This window comes from Heterodontus francisci, chromosome 21 (genome assembly GCF_036365525.1).
Source record: "Heterodontus francisci isolate sHetFra1 chromosome 21, sHetFra1.hap1, whole genome shotgun sequence".
In the NCBI taxonomy this organism is placed as follows: Eukaryota; Metazoa; Chordata; class Chondrichthyes; order Heterodontiformes; family Heterodontidae; genus Heterodontus; species Heterodontus francisci.
In genome coordinates this window covers 28,968,282-28,992,206 of record NC_090391.1, presented here as the reverse complement: position 1 = coordinate 28,992,206, position 23,925 = coordinate 28,968,282, and positions in this window count along the sequence as shown.

Here is a 23,925-nt window from a genome sequence, read left to right as displayed (position 1 = left end):
TAGCTCCTGACCTGCTCCTGTAGCCACGGCATTTATATTAGAATTAGAATTAGAACATTACAGCGCAGTACAGGCCCTTCGGCCCTCATTGTTGCGCCGACCTGTGAAACCATCTGACCTACACTATTCCATTTTCATCCATATGTCTATCCAATGACCACTTAAATGCCCTTAAACTTGGCGAGTCTACTACTGTTGCAGGCAGGGCGTTCCACGCCCCTGCTACTCTCTGAGTAACGAAACTACCTCTGACATCTGTCCTATATGGCTACTCCAGTGCAGTTTCTAGTCAACGGCGATGCCCAGGATGCTGATAGTGGGAGATTCAGCGAAGGTAATGCCATTGAATGTCAAGGGGAGATGCTCAGATTCTCTCTTGTTGGAGATGGTCATTGCCTGGAGGTTGTGTGGCGCGAATGTTACTTGCCACTTATCAGCCCAAGGCTGGATATTGTTCAGGTCTTGCTGCATTTCTACACGGACTGATTCAGTATCTGAGGAGTTGTGAATGGTGCTCAACATTGGGCAATTATCAGCGAACATCCTCACTTCAGACCTTACGATTGAAGGAAGGTCATTGATGAAGCAGCTGAAGATGGTTGACACTGGGATACAACCCTGAGGAACTCCTGCATTGATCTCCCGGAGCAGAGATGAGTGACCTCCAACAGCCATAACTATCTTCCTTTGCACGAGGTATAACTCCAACCAGCAGAGAGTTTCCCCCTGATTCTCATTAACTCCAGTGTCGTTAGGGCGCCTTGATACCATACTCCGTCACATGCTGCCTTGATTTAGACTGCGGTCACTCTCATCTCACCGCTTGAGTTCAGCTCTATTGTCCATGTTTGAACCAAGGCTGTAGTGAGGTCAGGAGCTGAATGGTGCTCGCATAACCCAAACTGACAATTACTGATCAGACAAATGCTGCTTGATAGCACTGTCGATGACACCTTCCATTGCCGAGTAGATGCCAGTGTTGTAGCTGTACTGGAACAGCTTGGCTAGTGGCGCCGCAAGTTCTGGAGCACAAGTCTTCAGTACTATTGCCGGAATATTGTCAGGACCCATACATAGATTTTGCAGCATCCAGTACCTTCAGTCGTTTTTCTATATCAGGTGGAATCAATCGAATTGGCTGAACTCTGGCATCTGTGATGCTGGGGACTTCAGGAGGAGGCTGAGATGGATCATCAACTTGGCACTTCTGGCTGAAGATGTAGATGCTTCATCCCTATCTTTTGCACTGATGTGCTGGGCTGCCACATCATTAAGGATGGGGATGCTTGTGGAGCCACCTCCTCCAGTTAGTTGTTTAATTGTCCACCACCATTCACGACTGGATGTGGCAGGGCTGCAGATCAGTGATCTATTCCGTTGGTTATGGGATTGCTTGGCTCTATCTATTGCATCCTAATTATGCTGTTTGGCATGCAAGTAGTCCTGTGTTGTATCTTCACCAGGTTGACACCTCATTTTGGGGTATGCCTGGTGCCTCTCCTGACATGCCCTCCTGCACTCTTCGTTGAACAAGGGTTGGAATCCTGGAGTGATAGTTCTGGTAGAGTGGGGGATATGGTGGGTTATGAGGTTACAGATTGTGGTTGCGTACAATTATACTGCTGCTGAGGGCCCACAGTGCATCATGGATACCCAGATTTGCATTAGTAGATCTGTTCTAAATCTATCCCATTCAGCACGGTGATAGTGCCACACAACACGATGAAGGGTATCCTCATTGTGAAGGTGGGACTTCGTCTCCACAAGGACTGTTTGGTTGTCACTCCTACCAGAACTGTCATGGACAGATGCATCTGCGGCAGGCAGATTGGTGAGGACAAGCTCACGTATGTTTTCCCTCTTGTTGGTTCTCTCCCCACCTGCTGCACACCCAGGCTAGCAGCGATGATCTTTAGGAATTTGCCAACTCGGACAGCAATGGTGCGAGCGAGTCACTCTTGGTGATGGACCTGGAACTCCCCGACCCAGAGTACATTGTGCGCCCTTTCCACCCTCAGTGCTTCCTCCAAGTGGTGTTCAACATGGTGGAGTACTGCCTCATCAGCTGAGGGAGAGCGGTAGGTGGTAATCAGAAGGAGGTTTCCTTGTCCATGTTTGATCTGATGCCATGTGACTTCATGGGGCCTGGAGTTGGTGTTGAGGGCGACCAGGGCAACTCCCTTCTGACAATATACCACTGTGCCGCCACCTCTGCTGGGTGTGTCCTGCCGGTGGGACAGGACAATCCCAAGGATGGCGATGGTGGTGTCTGGGATATTGTCTTTCAGGTATGATTCGGTGAGTATGACTATATCAGGCTGTTGCTTGACTCGTCTATGGGACCGCTCTCCCATCTGTGTGACAAGCCCCCAAATGTTCGTAAGGAGGACTTGCAGGGTCAACAGGGCTGCATTTGCTGTTGTTGTTTCCGGTGCCTAGGTCGATGCCCAGTGGCCCTTCTTGTTACATGCTTTTTTTATTGATTTCGTAATGCTGAGATACAACTGAGTGGCTTGCTGCACCAATACAGAGGGCATTGAAGAGTCAACCACATTACTGTGGGTCTGGAGTCACATGTAGGCCAGAATAGGTAAGGGCGGCAGATTTCCTTCCCTAAAGGATATTAGTCAACCAGACGGGTTTTTACAACATTCGCTTCATGGCCATCTTTAGACTAGCTTTAAATTCCAGACTGTATTAATTGAATTCAAATTCCACCTTCGGCTCTGGTGGGATTCGAACCCATGTCGCCAGAGCAATACCCTGGGTCTCTGCCTCACTACTCCAGTGACAATACCACTTTGCCACTGCCTCCTCTTACGGCCCTGGGGAGGTGCATATCCAGCCTCTTTCTGAATGAGTTGAGGGTCTTTGCCTCCACTCCCCTTTCAGGCAGTGAGTTCAAGACCGTCACCACCCTCTGTGCGAAAAGGTTTTTCCTCATCTCCCCTCTTATGTTTCTACCAATCACTATAAATCTCTGCCCCCTCTTCACTGACCTCTCTGCCAAGTGAATAGGCCCTTCACCTCCACTCTATCCAGGCCCCTGAAAATGTTGTGCATTTCAATCAGTTCTCCCTTCAGCCTTCTCTGTTCCAAGGAGAGCAACCCCAGCCTATCCAATCCTTTCTCATAGCTGCATTGATCCAGTTCTGGAAACATCCTCGTAAATATCCTCTGCACTCTCTCCAGTGCAATTTAATCCATTATGTCATGAAGTTATCAGCACTGCACATCATACTCAAGTTGTGGCCTAAGCAATGAGCTATACAGTTCCAGCATAACCTCCCTGATCTTGTATCCTATACCTCGACTGATAAAGGAAAGGAGTCCATATGCCTTCTTATACACCTTATCGCTGTGTTCTGCTACCTTCAGTGATCTGTGGACATTCAATCCAAGGTCCCTCACTTCTTCTGCACGTCTCATTACCTTCCCATGAATCGTGTATTCCTTTGCCTTGTTTGACCTCCTCAAATGCATCACCTCACACTTCTCCGGGTTGAATTACATTTTCCATCTTTCTGCCCTTCTGACCAGACCATCAATATCTTCCTGCAGCCTACAGCTATCCTCCTGGCTGTCTACAGCAGGCCTACCTTTCTGTCGTCTGCAGACTTCTTGATCATGCCCCGTACATTTAAATCCAAATCATTAATATATAACCACAAAACGCAGGGGACCCAGTACTGAACCCTGTCGAACGCTACTGGAAACAGCCCTCCAGTCAACAATTACACTTTGTTTGCTGCCACTGAGCCAATTTTGTATCCACCTTGCTGCATTTCCCTGGATCCCAGGGGAATTTATATTTTAGACAGTCTGCCATGTGGGACTTTGTCAAAAGGCTCATTAAAATCCATGTAGACCACTCCCTCGTCTATCTTCCTTGTGACTTCTTCAAAACATTCAATCAAGTTGGTCAAACAAGATCTTTCCTTAACAAATCCATGCTGACTATCCTTGATTAACCTGTGCCTTTCTAAGTGACAGCTTACCTGTCTCTCAGAATAGATTGCAATAATTTTCCTACTACTGATGTTAGAAAGACTTGCCTGTAATTATTCAGTCTATCCACAATCGCTTTTTAAACAGTGGTCCATCATTAGCAGTTCACCAATCCACCAGCAACACACCTATATCCAGTGAGGACTGGAAAATGATGGTCAGACGTTCCACTATTTCCTCTCTTGCTTCTTTAAACAGCATGGTGTATATTTCATCTGGCCCTGGTGATTTATCAAGTTTCAAGGATGCTAATCCCATTAACTCTTCCTCTCTCCTAATACTTCACACTCCTCCTCTTTAACTGCAATATCTGTGTCAACCCCCCCATTTGTGAAGTCAGATGCTAATATTCATTAAGAACAATACCAACATCTTCTGCCTCTACATATAAGTTACCGTTTTAGCCTTTTCATGGGCCCTATTCTCTCCTTAGTTATCCTCTTACTCTTAATATATTGATAAAGCATCTTTGGGTTCACCTTGATTTTGCTTGCCAATATTGTTTCATGCCCTCTCTTTGCTTTCCTAATTTCCTTTTTGATTTCATCCCTCCATTTTCGATATTCCTCTCAGCTTTCTGTAGTATTGAATTCTCTGTGTTGGACATGAGCTTTCCTTTTCTGCTTTATCTTACCCTGTAAACTCCTTGACATCCACGGGGCTCTAGATTTGGCTGTCTCACCCTATTACTCTGTGGGAACATGTTTACTCTGAACTCCTTGAATCTCCCCTTTGAATGTCTCCCGCAGCGCTGTCACTGATTTACCTTCAAGTAGCTGTTCCCAGTCCACTTGCGCTAAATCACTCCTCAGTTTAGTAAAATTAGCTTTGCCCCAAATAAGAGCTCTAACTCTTGTTCAATCTCTGTCCTTTTCCATAATTACGTTAAAACTGACTGAATTATGATCGCTACCTCCAAAATGCTCTCCCACTGCCACTCCTTGCACATGCCTGTCTTCATTTCCTAAAACTAAGTCTAAAACTTGTTGGATTTGCCTCATACAGGCCAAATAAGTTCTCCTGAATGCACCTCAAGAATTCTGCTTCCTCAATTCCCTTCACACAGAAATTGTCCCAGTTAATATTGGGATAGTTAAAATCACGTACTACTACTGCCCTATTCTTCCTGAATTTTTCAGAGATTTGTCTACATATCTACTCTTCTTCCTCCCTCTGACTGTTTGGGGGTCCGTGGTAAACTCCCAGCAGTGTGATTGCCCCTTGTTTGTTCCTAAACTCAATCCATATGGCCTCATTTGACGAACCTTCCAACGTATCATCCGTCCACACAGCTGTAATAGTTTCCTTGAGCAAAATTGTCACTCCCCCCCCTTACTTATCCCCCTCCCTGTCACATCTTAAAAGAGTGTAAGCAGGAACGTTGAGCTGCCATTCCTGCCCCTCCTTAAGCCATGTTTCTTCAATAGCTATGATATCATACTGCCACATGTCGATCTGTGCCCTCAGCTCATCTGCTTTCTTTGCTATACTCCTTGCATTGAGCACAGCCAAACACTTAAAAAAAAAATTAACATTTGTTTTCTCACTCTTCCTGTTTAGTCCATTAATTTTCTTCCTTCCATTTTCATTTCCGATTTTGTCCCAGTTGAGCCGGCCCTCAGGTCCCCACCCAGCTGTGAAATTAGTTTAAACCCTTCCCAACAGCAGTAGCAAAACGTCCTGCAAGGAACTCAGTCTTGGCTCTGTCCAGGTGTAAACCATCCTGTCTGTTCAGGTCCCAACTCCCCCAGAGCCGGTCCCAATGTCCCTGGAATCTAAAGCCCTCCCTCCTACAGCATATTTCCAGCCACACATTCATCTGTCTTATCCTTCTATTTCTGTTCTCACTTGCACGTGACACTGGGAGTAACATGGAGATGACTATTATTGAGGTCCTGCAGGCTATTTTCTTACCTATCTCCCTAAATTCAGTTAGTAGGACCACATCCCTCTTTCTAACGATGCCGTTGGTTCCGATGTGAACCGCAACTACTTTCACCCTCCTCCTTCAGCATGCACTGCAGCCGCTCAGTGACATCTTGACCCTGCCACCAAGGAGGCAACACACCCTCCTGGATTCATGTCTGTGACCACAGAAACATCTGTTTGTTCACCTGATGATTGAATCACTTGTCACTATGGCTCTTCCAGTCTTCCCTGCACCCTCCTGTGCAGCTGGGCCAGCTGTGTTGCCATGGACTTGGCTCTGGCTGTACTCCCCAGCTGAAACACCATTTTCCTCAGCATTCAGTACTGAATAGGAGAGTGAGATACACTCAGGGGTCTCGGGCACGACCTCTCTGTGTCTTTTCATCTGCCTGACAGTCACTCATTTCCTCTCTCCCTGCCTCCTCTTAAAATGTGTGGGGACCACATCTATAAAGGTGCTATCCACATAGCTCTCATCCTCATGAATGCACTGTATCATCTTAGAACTTTGTCCTAGGGTCTGATAAAAAGTGGCAACAGAGATAGATGTGTTATTCTTAATTTTTCAAAATTCCCTCGATTCAGGGATGGTTCCATTCGGTTGGAAAATAGCCAATATAATGTTAAACAGGCAGATGTCCATTCACCAAAATGTGTAAGCCGATGACAGTCTCTGATCCACAACTATTTTATTGGCAATTCATAGTTCTGTCCAAATGCCTGTTCACACTCTTCCCCTGGACTAACTCTCTGTCCAGAGGAAATTCCCCAACTGAGAAAAAACCCACCACTCAAATACAAATAATGAGCATCACCTGCTCTCTATTAACACTGAAATGAGTCCGGTTTAATTAAAGGGACCAGCATTTTCAATTTTGTCTCTTAACTCCTTTATTCCAAAAGGGAGGGAGACAGAAAGCAGGAAACTATAGGACAGTTAGCTTATCATCTGTCATAGGGAAAATGTTAGAAGCTCTTATTAAAGACATTGTAGCAGGGCACTTAGAAAAACCCAAGGTAATCAGGCAGAGGTTTTGTGAAAGGGAAATCATGTTTAACCAATTTACTGCACTTCTTTGAAGAAGTAACATGTGCTGTGTATAAAGGGGAACAGGTGGATTTATTGTATTTGGACTTCCAGAAGGCATTTGATAAGCTTCCACTTATTTTCTGGTTGGCATGATGTGTGGTGTGCCACATGGTTCAGTGCTGGGGCCTCAACATTTTACAATTTATATCAATAAATTGGATGAAGGGGCTGAAGGTGTGGTTGCTATGTTTACTGATGACACATCAGTGGTAGGAAAGTAACTTGTGAAGTGTACAAAGGGATATAGATAGGTTAAGTGAGTGGGAAAAGATCTGGCAAATAGAGTATAATGTGGGAAAATGGGAAATTGTCCATTTTGACTGAAAGAATGAAAAAGAAGCAAATTATCTAAATGGTGAGAGATTGCAGAGCTCTGAGATGCAAAGGGATCAGGGTGTCCTAGTGCATGAATCGCAAAAGGTTATAATGTAGGTTCAGCAAGTAATTAGGAAAGCTAATGGAATGTTCTTGTTTATGGCGAGGGGAATTGAATAACACATTAGGGGGGTTATGCTGCAGTAAAACAGGGCATTGATGAGTTCACACTTGGAGTACTGTGTACAGTAATGGTCTCCTTCCTTAAGGAAGGATTTAAATGCATTGGAAGCAGTTCAGAGAAGGTTTGCTAAGCTAATACCTGGAATGAGCGGATTGTTTCATGAGGAAAGGTTGTAGAGGTTAGGCTTGTATGCACCGTAGTTAAGATCAAGAGGCCACCTGTTAAAACATATAAGATTCTAAGGGCTCTTGACAGGGTGGATGCGGAAAGGATTTTTCCTCTTATGGGAGAATCCAGAACTAGGACTCACTGCTTAAAGATAAGGGATCACCCATTTAAGACAGGGATGGGGAGAAATGTATTTTTCTTTCAGGGGGTCGTAAGTCTTTGGAATGTTCTTCCTCAAAAAGCAGACTCAATGAATATTTTTAAGGCAGATGTAGATACATCCTTGATAAACAAGGGGGTGAATGTTATTGGGGGTAGGCGGGAATTTGGATTTGAGTTCAGATCAGCCATGTTATTATTCAATGGTGGAGCAGGCTTGAGGGGCCGAATGCTCCACTCTGCTCCTAAATCGTATCTTTGTATGTCCACATGTTTGTATTCATTACCTTCCAACTTCAAAATACCCCAGAAAGGCCCAAAATTTGCCTCCTGTCCGTTATCCAATCCTTTATCCAAGCTAACATATTTCCCCCAACTTCTATTAAACTTTTCTGTGCCACCCTATCAAATATCTTTTGGAAATCCAGATATACTACATCTACTGTTCCCTCTTTATCTACACTGCGGGTTACATCCTCAAAAAAAACTGCAATAAATTTATCAAATAGATTTCCGTTTAGTCAAACCATGTTGACTTGTTTTAATCATCGAATGCTTTCCTCAGTGCATTGTTAAGACTGCCTTAATAATAGTTTCTAGCATTTTCTTAATGATGATGTTCAACTAACAGGCCTGCTGTTCATTGTTTTCTCTCTTCCTCCTTTCTTGAAAAGCAGTGTATCATTTGACAACTTCCAATCAGATGGGACTATTCAGAAATATAAGGCATTTGAGAAAATCATAGTGAGCGCATCCAGCTGTCTCTTTTAGAACCCGAGGGTGGAGGTCATCAGGTCCAGGGGATCTGTCGGATTTTAGTCCCTTCAACTTCTCCAATACTTTTTCTTTGCTGACATTAATTTCCTTAATTTCCTCACATTTTAGCCCCGAGGTTGCCAGCTATTTCTGGTACGAGTCGTATGTCTTTCGGGTTTTCATAATACTGTCCAGCTGCAGTAAATAATATCATTAATAAACTGTTAATAACGAAGTAAATAGTGCACTGTTTCAAGAAATAAAACACTTCAATCGCTGTAATATCATTCATGAATTGCTGAATGGGATTTATAAACACAAGTGATAATATCATCTCCATGTATCCTCTCTCTAACCTTTTTAGCATTTTAACAGCCTCTATTCGGTCACCCCTCAGCCTTCTCTTATGTCGAAAAAAGACCTTTCTGTTTGTATTTCTCTTCCTTTAGAAACGATCCCCTGTGTTATGATCACATTTCCATTGTGTTGTTAACATTCCATTCTAACTTAAATCATTTGTGAATCAGCAGCCGTTGCTCTTTGATCTGTCCCCTTTCTACCTTAAATTTCCTGGAGTTGTTTGATGAATTCTCTCAATTATTTCTTGACAGTTAGTTCCTCCCCCCTCATATTCCTCTCACTTGTTCAGTCTCTGAATCCTCACCAACTGCTCCATTCTGCTCCACAACACGTGTGTCTTCCTTCCTTCTGAGCTCGGAGCCGCCGTCCAGATGTCCATTTATATTTCTGTCCATGTTACTCCGCCCCTTTCTGCTCCAAGGTCCAGTAAACCCAAGCTGCCCTTTAACTCGCAGCAGACGGGATCTTTCCTGACCCACAGCAGTAGGTAATTGCCCGGCCAATTTTCCTCGACCGTGGGTACATTTGGAGGGCTCCATTTGGAATTTATTGGTTTGGCTCCGTTCACTTGCCATTCCCACTGGAATTCCTCTCTCCCTCACTTACTCCGAAGTGCTCAGGTTACTTTTTTCCACCTCTAGTTCATTCTTTTGCCCTGAATTGGAAAAAATCAGCTTTGTTTCTAATTTCAGACCCTTCCTCACCTTCACAAAGTCCATCACTGACTCTTCCCTTCCCTTCCTGGACTCTCTCTCCATTTCAAGGGATTGACTGTCCACAAATATCTAATATAATCCCACTGACTCTCAATTGCTTCCATCCCATTTCCTGTCGGACTCCATTCCATTCTTCCCTTCTTCTCACCTTCCACTCCAACCACCTCCACATACAACACATCATCCTCTGCCATTTCCACCATTTCCAGCTAAAGCCAACACCAAAAGTTTCTCCTTCCTCAGCGACTGCCTGTGGCTCTGACTTATTCCACGTGGATTCCATCTGAGGTTTCATCCTTCATGTTTTGAACCTACACAGGATTACAGGCATTTCTGAGAAATACAATGTTCCTCGGACTGCTGTTCTCACTGCATCCTGATATCCACACTCAGTGCCATGTACCGCCACATGTACACACTGGACCTCTCTCTCCAGAAGCACCTGAGCTACTCCACAGGTTCATTTCATCCTTTGTCTCATCCGACACATTAACAAGAAACGTTTTACTTCCTACCAGGTGTTAAGGAACACAAGCTCCAGCAGCTGACGGTGATTAATGCCCCTCCAGATCCTTCTTCCCTTCGCTACTCTCTGACACCATCCCTTCTGATCTGACCCCTTACCGCATATTCACTATCCCCTCTGACCCTGACCTTCTCTGACGCTGATGTTCTGTACTCAGCAAAGGACTGTTTTGTCTCCTTAAGCCTCCACATCAATTAATTTCGCGCTCGGCATGACGTTGAGATCTTCTTCCATCACATTCACCTCCGGGCTCACTTCTTTGACCAGGAGTCCTCCCCCCAACCAGCAGACCCATGCACCCACCTCCAGCATTCTCCCTCGACCTGGGCCCCTCTCTCTGGCTTGTTACTTGCTCTTGATCTTTTCATTGAAAACTGTCGGCGAGACATTGGCCAGCTCCATTTCTGTGCTCCCCTCACTCACTCTAACCTGTCTCCCTCTGAACTGGCTGCACTCCATTCTCTCATGTCTAACCCCGACATAGTCATCAAACCTGCAGACAAGGGTGGTGTTGTTGTTGCTGTTGTTTTCTGGTGTACCGACCTCTACCTTGCAGAGGCTGAGCACCAACTCTCAGACACCTCTTCCTACCTCCCCCGGACCATGACCCCACCACCGAACATCTAGCTATTGTCCACAGGCCTGTCACTGACCACATCTCCTCTGGAGATCTTCCCTCTGCAGCTTCCAACCTCATAGTCCCGCAACACTGGACAGCCCGCTCTACCTCCTTCCCAAAATCCACAAACTGGACAGTCCTGGTAGATCTATTGTTTCAGCCTGTTCCTGTCCCACTGAACTTATTTCTTCCTATCTTGACTCTATCTTTTGTCCCCTGGTCCAGTCTTTTCCCACCCCAAACACTCCTTTCAGGTGAAGGAGTATACTTTAGTATACTGTATTTACCAATTACAATGCGATCGCCTCTACATTGGAGAGACAAGACGCAGATTCGGTGATCGCTTTGCCGAACACCTTAGCTCAGTCCGAAAACATGACCCCGACCTTCCTGTTACATGCAATTTCAACACAACCCCTCCCCCACCCTGCTCTCATGCCCGCATCTCTGCCCTGGGATTGCTGCAGTGTTCCAGGGAACATCAACGCAAGCTCGACGAACAGCATATCATTTACTGATTAGGCACACTACAGCCTGCCGGATTGAACATTGAGTTCAATAATTTTAGAGCATGACTGGCCCCCTTTTTATTTTTATTTATTTTTTTTTTATTTTATTTTAGTTTGTTTCATCATTCATTTTTTTACCATGTGCTGCCTCCTGTTTTTTTATGTTTTGCTTTGGGCCAGGGTTATTCATTGTTCCGTCAGTTAACACCCTTTCTGTACTCACGCTTTATCTTTCACCACACCATTAACACACCCTTTGCCTTTGCTCCATGACCTTCTGGTCACTTATTCTCTGTCACCCTCTGTCCTATCAACACCTTCCCTTGAGTTATCCTTTGCCCCACCCCCGTTTTATTTGCTTCAGACCGATTACATTTCAAACCTTTGCCAGTTCTGATGAAAGGTCACCGATCTGAAACGTTAACTTTGCGTCTCTCTCCACAGATGCTGCAAGACCTGCTGAGTATTTCCAGGACTTTTTGATATAGTTTCAGATTTCCTGTATCTGCAGTATATTTCTTTTATTAGCAAACACATCTTCCCCTCCATGCCTGTCACCCAAACCTTGAAACACACTGGTTCGCACTTCTGTTACCGCCACCCGGCACCTTCCCACGCAACTGCAGTAGATGCAACATCTGCCCTTTCACCTCCTTCATTGCCACAGTCCAGGGCCCAAACAATCCATCCAAGTGAAACAGAGATTTACTTGTGAACTTCTTCCAATGTAGTTACTGTTTTTACTGCCCACCATGCAGTCTCCTGTACCTTGGAAATAACGAAATGAAGATTGAGTCATTGTTTTGATGAACACTTCTTTAAGTCTGCAAACAGGGCCTTCAATCACTTGCCCCTTTAATTCTACATCCCGCTTTGACCGCTCCATCCTCGGCCTCCTGCATTGTTCCTCTTTTCAGCTCAATGAGGAACAGACCATATTTTTCGATTGGCTCCACTACAGCCTGTTGGACTCAACACTGCGATTAAAAGCTTCAGATCATAACTACTGCTATTTTTTTCAGATGGCCTGCGTTTATAATGGATGGTGTCTACACCAGAGTCACTGGACTGAGATGTGGGCTGGTCCTTGGGTGAGAGTTCACTATCTGTACACGGTCCACTTGCTGATCCTTATCCCTAGGATCTCACTGCTTTCTCTGTCATCCTCCTGGGTTACTGAGGCCTTCTCCTCTTGGCTAGGTTTCTCAAGTATTCATCCCCATCTGTTTATCTGCTGTAACCATTTCCTCTTCCTGTCGACCCAACTTCTTTCTCTTTAATTGTTCCATCCTCCTTGCACCATCAGACGGCTTGCCGTCTCCTGCCCTCCTCTGGATCACACACTCTTTTCTTCACTTCTCACACACAACTTTTCTCTGACGCTATCATTGCTTCAAAACTTTTAAATTCGAATAACTTCCAGTTCTGATGAATGTTTGAAACATTGGACCGAATTTTAGGGAGTGGATTGGGAGGTGGAATGGGTGCAATATCAGTTGAGATGAAGGGGTGGTGGCCGTGCCCATCGCCTACCAACCACTGCTGGTACCTTGCCAGCAGTGGGAAGATGGCAGGCAGCTACCCGCCCTTAGGCCTATTGAGACCCTTGACTGGTGAATTAATGGCCAGATCCTGCCGCCACTGGTATTTTACCAGCGCTGGAGGGGCACTTTGCAATGTGTAGAGGCCGGCCAGTAATAACTGGTGACCTCCTTGTGTGCTGGAGCGACTGTGCGATTGGATCACCCTGGACCCCATGGATGGACACCAGCCGCACACGTTCGAAACAGCCCTGTTGGAACAGCCCTGGCCCTCTCAAGCTATGTCCCTCCTCGCCGGGGCTGGTCGATTGGCCCCCTTGTGGTCCGATCTCCACTTCCCAGGCTGATGGCACCTCATGCCACTGGGTGAAGTCCCAGATGTGGCCACCAGCCCTAACGCTGCTCGGGCTGAAGAGCTGCTGCCCTCTGATTTGTCAGTAACTCTTGGAGCTGGTGCATCCTGCCTTGGACGGGTGGAAGCCCCGAATGCAGTCAATTAATTTCCTGAACCACACAAAATACAGTCATGCTCTCCAGTGCCTGGTGGAGGCTTTCCAGCCGATGGGCAGTGATAGCACGTCCTGGTGAATTTCTGGTCGTTAACTCTGTGTCTTTCTCTCCATAGATTCTGCCTGTTCACTGCTTTCATCAAACTTAAGCAGTCTCAGTATTTTGATTTTGCTCAAATACTTAGACCCGGATATTACCAGCAGCAGATATGTTTTCAGGTGGGAGAGAATGAGGCCAATGTTGCAGCATGCTAAGATGTTTGACTGTGTCTCTTTGGGTTCCCCACTCGGAAATAAACCTGACAGGCAGGCTTGACTTCCAGTCGCACGATTGGACAGGGGAGCAGGCGACAGGACAAAGTATGGCGTAACCAGATCCTGAGGGGAGGGCTGTCCAATCAGGGGCTTCCCAAACCCGAAATTCTGGGTGTTCTCCTCACCTGAAGGAGTGGTCCCAGTCCACTGGGAGCGTCCAATCTCATGAGAATCCAATACCGGACGCTGAGGCGGTGCAAATCCCAGGCAGGGTGGAGGTTGGTTCAACCGTTGGGGTGTGCAATCCATGACCCAATATTAGAATTAGAATTAGACTATTACAGCGCAGTACAGGCCCTTCGGCCCTCGATCTTGCGCCGATCATCTGACCTACACTATTCCATTTACATCCATATGTCTATCCAGATTATGGGTGTCAATCCGGGGTTTCGATCTTCCCAGCTCATGGAGGGATTCCAATCCCGGGAGGGAGGAGGTGATTGGCAATCGGAGTGTCTTTGTGTGGAGGGTAGTGTCTGATGGGGAAACCTGCCCCGTCAATGATAAACCTGTAAAGCAGGTTAAATCAGAGGCTTGAAGCCTCATTAAAATATTTAACATGCTGACCTGCCTCCTGGGTGCGGTTGATGTTCCCCTCCTGTCCCTCCTCTGCTAAACCAGCAAGTAGGCAGGTTGGAGGCAGGCTGAGTTCATGGTTGACATTTGTTATATTGTAAACGCTGACCCTATTTCAACCTACCCACTCTTGGTGATGTAAACGTGCCTTGACTGTCTGAGCTCAGGCAGTAATTTGCAGTCTCTTTTCTTTTTTCTCTCTCTGACAGTTAATTTACTCGTGATTGTGATCCTGTCCCGGGGAAAGTACGAACTCTCCACCTGCACCACTTGCTACCTGGTGGTCATGGCAACGTCAGATCTAGTGTTCATTATCACTGATGTCATACTATGGCGGATCAGTAATTATTATTTCCCTGAATCCTTCCTGAACATCACCCCTGTGTGCAGTGTTATCGCTGTCCTTCGTTATGAAGCCATAGACTGTTCTGTATGGTTCTCCGTCACTTTGTCCTTTGATCGATTTGTGGCCATTTGTTGCCAGAAGCTGAAAACTAAATATTGCACCAAGAAAACTGTGGCTGTGGTTTTCGCAACAAACTGTATTCTGTTCTGTTTAAAAAACATACCCTTCTACTTTATATTTGAACCCGGAGAGATAACTAACAATATACCATGGTTCTGTTATATGAAGCCAAGCTGCTATACTGAGCCCGGGTGAATGGGACTCGACTGGTTGGATACGGTTTTAATCCCATTGCTCCCATTCATTTTAATTCTGTTGCTCAACACTCTGACAGTCAGACATATTTTAGTGGCCCGTCGAGTCCGTAAGGGGCTGAGGGGTCAGAGTAAGGGAGAGAATCGCAGTGACCCAGAGATAGAGAGTAGAAGGAAGTCTGTGATTTTACTCTTCACCATATCTGGCAACGTCATACTTCTGTGGTTGATGTTTGTTATATATGTCTCAATTTAGAATACTACAGGGACATATCTCGAGGATTACACTCATCCTTTCTATATCTTTGGACAAGTTGGATACATGCTGCAGATTCTAAGTTGCTGCACAAACACATTTACTTATGTGGTGACACAGTCCAAGTTCAGAGAGCAGGTCACGGATACGGTGAAATATCTGGTTACATCAATAATTCAATTAATTAATAAATGAAACAACTGAGCGTAGCCCAGAGGTGGGTCCCAGTATTTCCAGTCCATGAATGTACAGGAACCGACAGCCCTGGAGCCTCAGCTTGGTGGTTGCACGGATGGAGGAGGCCGAGGCCCTACCTGGTCTCCATGTCAGCTGCTGACAGTTCTCTCTCCTCAGCTTCTGTCAGTCTCTCCTTTATCAGACAGTACAGCACAGGAACAGGCTAGTCGGCCCTCCAAGCCTGGGCCGATCTTGATGCCTGCCTAAACAAAACATTCTGTACTTCCGGGGACTGTATCCCTCTCTTCTCATCCTATTCATGTATTTGTCAGGATGCCTCTTAAACGTCGCCATCGTATCTGCTTCCACCACCTCCCCCGGCAGCAGGTTCCAGGCACTCACCACCCACTGTGTAAAGAACTTGCCTCGCACATGCCCTCTAAACTTTGCCCCTCTCACCTTAAACCTATGTCCCCTAGTAACTGACTCTTCCACCCTGGGAAAAAGCTACTGATTATCCACTCTGTCTATGCTGCTCATATCTTTGTAAATCTCTATCATGTAGCCCCTTCACCTCCGTCGTTCCAGTGAAAACAATCCGAGTTTATCCAAACTCTCCTCATAGCTAATGCCCTCCAGACCAGGCAACATCCTGGTAAACCTCTTCTGTACCCTTTCCAAAGCCTCCACGTCCTTCTGGTAGCGTGGCGACCAAAATTGCGATAAATATTCTAAGTGTGGCCTAACTAAAGTTCGATACAGCTGCAGCATGACTTGCCAATTTATATACTCTATGCCCCGACCGATGAAGGCAAGCATGCCATATGCCTTCTTGACTACCTTATCCACCTGCGTTGCCACTTTCAGTGACCTGTGGACCTGAACGCCCAGATCTCTCTGCCTGTCAATACTCCTAAGGGCTCGGCCATGTACTGTATACTTCCCACCTGCGTTAGACCTTCCAAAATGCATTACCTCATATTTGTCTGGATTAAACTCCATCTGCCATTTCTATGCCCAAGTCTCCAACCGACCTATATCCTGCTGTATCATCTAAGAATCCTCCTCATTATCTGCAACTCCACCAACCTTTGCGTCATATGCAAACTTACTAATCAGACCAGCTACATTTTCCTCCAAATCATTTATATATACTCCAAAGAGCAAAGGTCCCAGCACTGATCCCTGCGTAACACCACTAGTCACATCCCTCCATTCAGAAAACCACCCTTCCACTGTTACCCTCTGTCTTCTATGAACGAGCCAGTTCTGTATCTATTTTGCCAGCTCACTTCTGATCCCGTGTGACTTCACCTTTTGTACCAGTCTGCTTTGAGGGACGTTGTCAAAGGCTTTTTTGAAGTCCATATAGATAACATCCACTGCCCTTCGTTCATCAATCATCTTTGTCACTTCCTCAAAAAACTCAGTCAAATTAGTGAGACACGAAGTCGCCTTCACAAAACCATGCTGTCTCTCGCTAATAAGTTCGTTTGTTTCCAAATGGGAGTAAATCCTGTCCCGAAGAATCCTCTTTAATAATTATAGGCTCAACGGCCTATAATTTTCTGGATTATCCTTGCTACCCTTCTTAAACAAAGGAACAACATTGGCTAATCTCCAGTCCTTTGGGACCTCACCTGCAGCCAATGAGGAGGCAAAGATTTCTGTCAAAGCCCCAGCAATTTCTTCCCTTGCTTCCCTCAGTATTCTGGGGTAGATCCCATCAGGTCCTGGGGACTGATCTACCTTAATGCTTTGCAGGACACCCAACACCTCCTCCTTTTTGATTATGAGATGACTGAGACTATCTACACTCCCTTCCCCAGGCTCATCATCCACCAAGTCCTTCTCTTTGGTGAATACTGATGCAAAGTACTCATTCAGTACAAAGCCCATTTCATCTGAGCTCGTGAGTTAATCTTTCTCTGCTCAATGGTTTTGTTCCTTATGACCAATCAGAGCACTGAGAATTTACAGTTGGTGCTCATACATCTGAAAGCATCAGTGTGTGCGTGAAAAGTGCAGAGACACGTTAGGAAATAATCACTTGAACAAATAATGAGTCCGTGCTTAATAACATGGTGGAAAGCGGGGGATGGGACCTGATGATGGATCTCTGTAAGTCCCACAATGGGGTTTGTCCTGCTGGGCAGGGCAATAGTGAAATATGCGGGTCCTGGTCTGACCGGCATTGTTAAACAGCTGGCAGGGGGGGCTATAAAATCCAAGACTGTCACACAGTCACCATGGCTTCCTTCTTTGGGGAGAGAGCTGTTAGAATCTCCATTGGTTTCACAGCTGCAGCTCACAGACACTCCACCATAGTCATCCACGAACAAACCCCTCAGGCTGCTAGCACAGAAGTGGCACCGCGAAGAAGCAGGATCAGGTGTTTCAAAAAACACCATGACACAAATGGGTCTGCAGCGGTGGCACAACACTGTGAAAAGTTCAATCTCGAAATCTTCTTCACTAACATGTGTGTTGCTTTTACTGTGTGAATGAAGTGTGCCAGCATTTACCAATCATGTCTACTTCCATTACATCACTGGACGTTTAGAACTGCCGATGGATGGAATAACATCATTGCAATGCTAGTATTACTCATGCATCTCTATGGATACAGTAACATGGACAATGGCTCTGTTTGCTGCTGCCTCTAATGGTTCAGACAAAGATGTTGCAGATGCAGACTGCTACACAGCAGCTGGTCGAGGGTGTTGTGTGACTTGCAGAGCTCATGGTTGTTCCGATGGAACAGAGACCCTTTGTCTGATAAGCCGCTGCCATGCATCCCAAAAACGCTGCTCGCCCTGACAGCAGAGCCTTTGTGGCCTCTGCCCTCCCATTCCTGTTGTAAGACCTCAGCGTCCTCATAGCCCGAGGAGGATTCCTGCTGACGTCTCTCCTCATCATTCCAGTCCTGTCCCCCTTTGGGTGCATAGTTTTTCAGAGCACAGCGAGCAGCAAAGAATGTAGCTGCCCATTGCGGCTTGCAGTACAGGCACCACTCGATCTAGCCAGATATTGGGAGCCCATTTTCAGCATGCCAATAGCCTGTGCAATGGTGGCACTTGTAGCTCCATGGCTGGCGTTGTATCTTTCCTCTGCAGCTGTGATGGGGTGTCTCACTGGTGTCAGGAGCCATGTCCGGAAGGGTATCCCTTTTCTCCAAGAAGTCACCCCTCCATCTGAGCCAGTTCAGTGAACAGCAGTAGCTGTTGGAACTGGCAGAGGATCTAGTCGTCATGGCAGCTGTTGAGAAGTGGACACAGATTTAGGAATGCAGGAACGTAGAAACAGGAGTAGGCATTTAAGCCCATCGAGCATGCCATTCAATATGATCAGGGCTGATCATCCACTTCAATGCCTTTTTCCCACACTATCCACATACCCCTTTATGTCATTTGTAATTAGAAATCTGTCAATATCTGCTTTAAACATACTCAGTGACTAAACTTCGACAGCCCTCTGGGCTAGAGAATTCAAAGATTCGCAGCCATCTGAGTAAATAAATTTCTCCTCATCTCTGTCCTAAGTGGCTTATCCCTTATTTTGAAATTGTGTCCCCTGGCTCTAGTCACCCCAACTAGGAGAAACATCTTAGCTGTATCTACCCTGTCTATCCCTTTAGGTATTTTATAGGTTTCATTGAGATCACCTCCCATTCTTTGAAACTCTGGAGAATACGGGCCTAATTTCCCCAGTCTCTCTTCACACAGCAGTCCAGCCATCCTAGCAACAAGTCTGGTGAACCTTCGTTGCACTCCTTCCTAAGGTAAGGGGACCAAAACTGCACACAGTACGCCAGGTGCGATCTAAACAAATTTCTATACAGCTGAAGCAAGACTTCACTACTCCACTACTCAAATCCTCTTGCTATGAAGGCTAACATGGCATTAGCCTTCTGAACCTGCATGTTAGCTTTCAGTGACTTATTGACAAGGTCCCTTCGTAGATCCACACTTTCTAATTAGTTACCATTTAAGAAATACTCTGCACATCTTTTCCTCCCACCAAAGTGAATGACCTCACAGTTTTTCAAATGATATTCCATCTGCCATTTTCTTGCTCACTCACTGAGTCTGTACAAATCCACTTGAAGCCTCTTGCATCTTCCTCACAACATACTTTCCCACCTAGTTTCATGTCATCCACGAACTTGGAAATATTACATTTGGTCCCCACATCCAAATCATTGATATATATTGTGAACAGCTGGGGCCCAAGCACTGATCCCTGCGGTACCCCACTTGTCACAGCCTGGCAACACGAGAATGACCTGTTTATTCCTACTCCCTGCTCTCTGCCTGTTAACCAATCCTTAATCCATATGCGTTCATTTTGCTAACATTTGGGGACTATTATCAATAGCCTTCTGAAATTCCAAGTATAGCATATCCTCAAAGAACTCCAACAGGATCATCAAGCATGACATCCCATTCATAAATCCATGTTGACTATACCCAATCAGATAATTGCTATCCAAGTTTCCATTTGTCAGAACTTTTAGAATAGATTCCAGCATTTCCCCTTGGACTGATGTAAAGCTAACAGGTCTGTAATTCCCTGTTGTCTCTCTCCCTCCCTTCTTAAATAATGGGGTGACATTTGCGACCTTCCAATCTGAAGGAACTGCTCCAGAATCTATAGGATTTCGGAAGATGATCAGCAATGCATCCATTATCTCCATAGCTACATATTACAATGCTCTGGGATGTAGAATATCAGATCCTGGGGACTTATCAACCTTCAGCCCCATTAATTTCTCCAATACAACTTTCTTATTAATAATTTCCTTGAATTCCTCATTTGCCCTAATCCCTTGGATCTCCAATTCACACAAAGTAATCATTTAGCTTCTCTGCTATTCCTCTATTCCCCATTATAAATTCTCCTGACTCTGCCTGTAATGGACTCACATTTGTGTTAGCCAAACGTTTCTTTTTACCTACCTATAGAACCTTTTACAGTCTTTTTTGTCTCTTTTGCTTGCTTGTATTCAATTTCTATTCTCCCTTTCTTTATCACTTTCTTCATCCTCCTTTGCTGTATTCTAAAATCCTCCCAATCCTCAGGTTTACCACTATTTCTGGCAACTTCATAAGCCTTTTCTAATCTTATACAATATTTAACTTCCTCTGTCATCCACGGTTGACTGCCTTTACTTTTGACGGTTTTGTGACTTAAAGGAATGTATATTTGCTGTAAACTACGTAATTTTCTTTTTAAAGACTATCCATTGCCTATGTACTGTCATACCTTTTAATGTATTTTCCCAATCCACCGCAGCCAATTTACCCTTCATACCTTCATAAGTTCCTTTGTTCAAATTTAACACCTTTGCTTCAGATTGAAGTAGCTCACTTTCAAACATAATGTAAAATTCCATCATAGTATGGTCACACCTCCCTAAAGGTTCTTTTCCAACAAGATTATTAATTATCCCCTTCTCATTACATAATACTAGATATAAAACAGCCTGTTCTCTGGTCGGTTCCTCAAAATACCACTCTAGAAAACTATCCGTTATGCACTCCAGAAACCCATCCTCCACAGCATTACTGCTCATTATGTTTACCTACGACATACGCACATTGAAGTCACTCATTATTACATATTAGTCATTCTTCATGCTTGTCTAATCTCATTACTGCCATGCCCCACATACCATTACTGTTCCATAAATAAATATAAATAACTCTTACCAATATTTGCTTCCCTGGCTGTTTCTTCGCTGCAACACATTTTGTTCTTCCGTTCTGAGATCCTCCCTTACTAAGGTACTGATCCCATCCCTTGTTATCAGGGCAACACCACCTCCTTTTCCTTTTTGCCTGTCCTTCCGAAATGTCGAATATCATTGAATGCTCAGTTCCTAGTCTGTTTCACCTTGTAGCCACTTTTCCGTTATGGCAATTAGATCATTCACCTCTATTTGAGCCTTTCAATCATCTACCTTGTTGAAAATGCTGCCTGCATTCAGGTAGAGTGCTCTTAGCCTTGACTGTTTGATATTCTGCATTCTGAGCCTAACTGAAGCTCGCCTTTGTTTTGCCTGCCTTCTCATGTCACTTGCTACTTTTCCACCATGTTGAAGCGTCTCCAGTAATCACATATCTGCTGTACCTAGATGGAGAGGACTCCCTTCATGGTAATGTCTGCATCTGGAAGCCTGGCGGAAGGCCTGATGGCCACATGGGAGCAGACTATGTCCCCTTGCACCTTTGTTTATCCGACAATGTTGCAGAAACGATGGCGCTCTGGGTCTGGCTGTTGGGTTCATCCCAAAGTAGACTCACTCAGTGGCCCTCCAGTCGAGGTTATCGGTGACTCCCTGATGCCGCGGTGCACTGCTGACTGATTGAAAGCACAAAGGTCTCTGTTGGACCCCTGAAATGCTGCATAGGCATCAAAGTGAAGAGTCGCTGTCACAATGAGACTAAAGGCATGAGATGTCCTCTGTAGCCCATGGGCTACACATCGTTGTTTAGCAGGGCACAGAGATGTTTCACCCCTTCTCTCTCCATCCGCAGTCGCTTATGACACTGACACAGACAGACAATGGCGCTGAGCGCACACCCTTTATGGAAGGAGGGTACACAGTACCTCCCTTCAAGTTTGCAGAGCTGTGCCCTCAGTAATCCTATCCCACCCCCCCATCTCCCTTCAACACTGCAGAGTGGAGACCCAGATAATCCCATCCACTCCACCCCCGCCCATATCCCCCTTCATGTATGCAGAGCTGTGCCCCCAGTAATCCCATCCTCCCTCCCACCTTCCTTCATTTATGCTCGTTGGGACCCCGTTAATACCATCCCCCCTCCCACCTTCCTTCCGAAATGCAGAGTGGAGACCCCGATATATAGAAACTTCCCTGCGCTACTTCTGCTGCGACTTCTGCTGTCCCGATGGCTCCTCTCATTTGTGAATGGGACAGCATGTGACAGCCACACGTTCAGCCACAAATGAGGAACTGAAGAGTGGCAAGCAGCGGGATGCATAATCAGGCAAGGTCAGTACCACTTAGCATCTGTTAATTGGGGTACCGCCACTGAGTGGGCGGGGTGGGGGTTGGTGGGGGTTGCAACTAATTGTCAAATTGTGTTTGTTAACCAATGCACAGAGGAATAACGTTGTAGTTACTTGTTTAATTGGGCAGGTGAACCAATACACAGGGGAATAAAGTTGCAGTTATTTGTTTAATTGGGCAGGTTAACCAATACACAGGGGAATAAAGTTGCACGTACTTGTTTACAGGACATTGTCATATTGGATTATGATCGGGGAATGAAGTTACAGTTAATTGTTTAATTGCAAGAAATATATTAGCTAATGAAGTGTGTTAATTGTCAATGAGATTTTGAAAACGAGTACCCATGGGGTACAAAACTATTGTCAAATGTTATACTCTGTTTGGTAACTAATAGACAGGAGAAAGAGATTATAGTTCATTCTGAAATTGATCTGGATTTTGGGTGAAAGGGAAAAACACTACCAGTTCTTGTTATATTGGAAACAATAACAAATAGATAGGGGCTAAGTTTACAATTAAGTGTTAAATTTTGCTTGATAACCAATACACAGGGGATAATTTTAAAAGTAATTGTTAAATTGAACATAAAAATAACTGGCGAAAAATGTAATTGTTAATTTAGTTTTGATATTGACTGCATGGTGAGCACATCTGTAAGTGGTTGTTAAATGAGAAATGCTGACCAAAAGAAAGGGGATTGAGCTTGCAGTCAATTGTTATATTGAATTTAATAACTGTTACTAACAAAACCTTTGTTATGTCTCTTCGAATAGTAATGAAGTCAGTCGATGATGCAGGTACACGACCTTTACTTCTGATCAAAAAGAAAAGGAAGCATTCGAAAGGGCTGGAAGGCTGGGAACAGATGAAACCCTTGAGGAATATAAAGACAGTAGGAAGGAACTTAAGCAAGGAGTCAGGAGGGCGAAAAGGGGTCATGAAAAGTCATTGACAAACAGGATTAAGGAAAATCCCAAGACTTTTTATCCGTATATAAAAAGCAAGAGGGTAACCAGGAAAAGCGTTGGCCCACTCAAGGACAGAGGAGGGAATCGATGTGTGGAGCCAGAGGAAGATGGTGAGCTGAGAAATGAGTACTTTGAATCAGTATTCACCAAAGAGAAGGAGTTGGCGGATGATGAGTCCAGGAAAGAGAGTGCAGATAGTCTCAGTCATGTCTTTATCAAAAAGGAGGAGGTTTTGGGCATCTTGCAAAGCATTAAGGTAGATAAGTCCTCAAGGCCTGATGGGATCTACGCCAGAATGCTGAGGGAAGCAAGGGAAGGAATGCTGGGGCCTTGACAGAAATCTTTGCATCCTCATTGGCCACAGGTGAGGTCCCAGAGGACTGGAGAATAGTCAATGTTGTTCCTTTGTTTCAGAAGGGTAGCAAGGATAATCCAGGAAATTACAGGCCTGTGAGCATTACGTCAGTGGTAGGGAAATTATCAGAGAGGATTCTTCAGGACAGGATTTACTCCCATTTGGAAACAAACGAACTTAATTGCGAGAG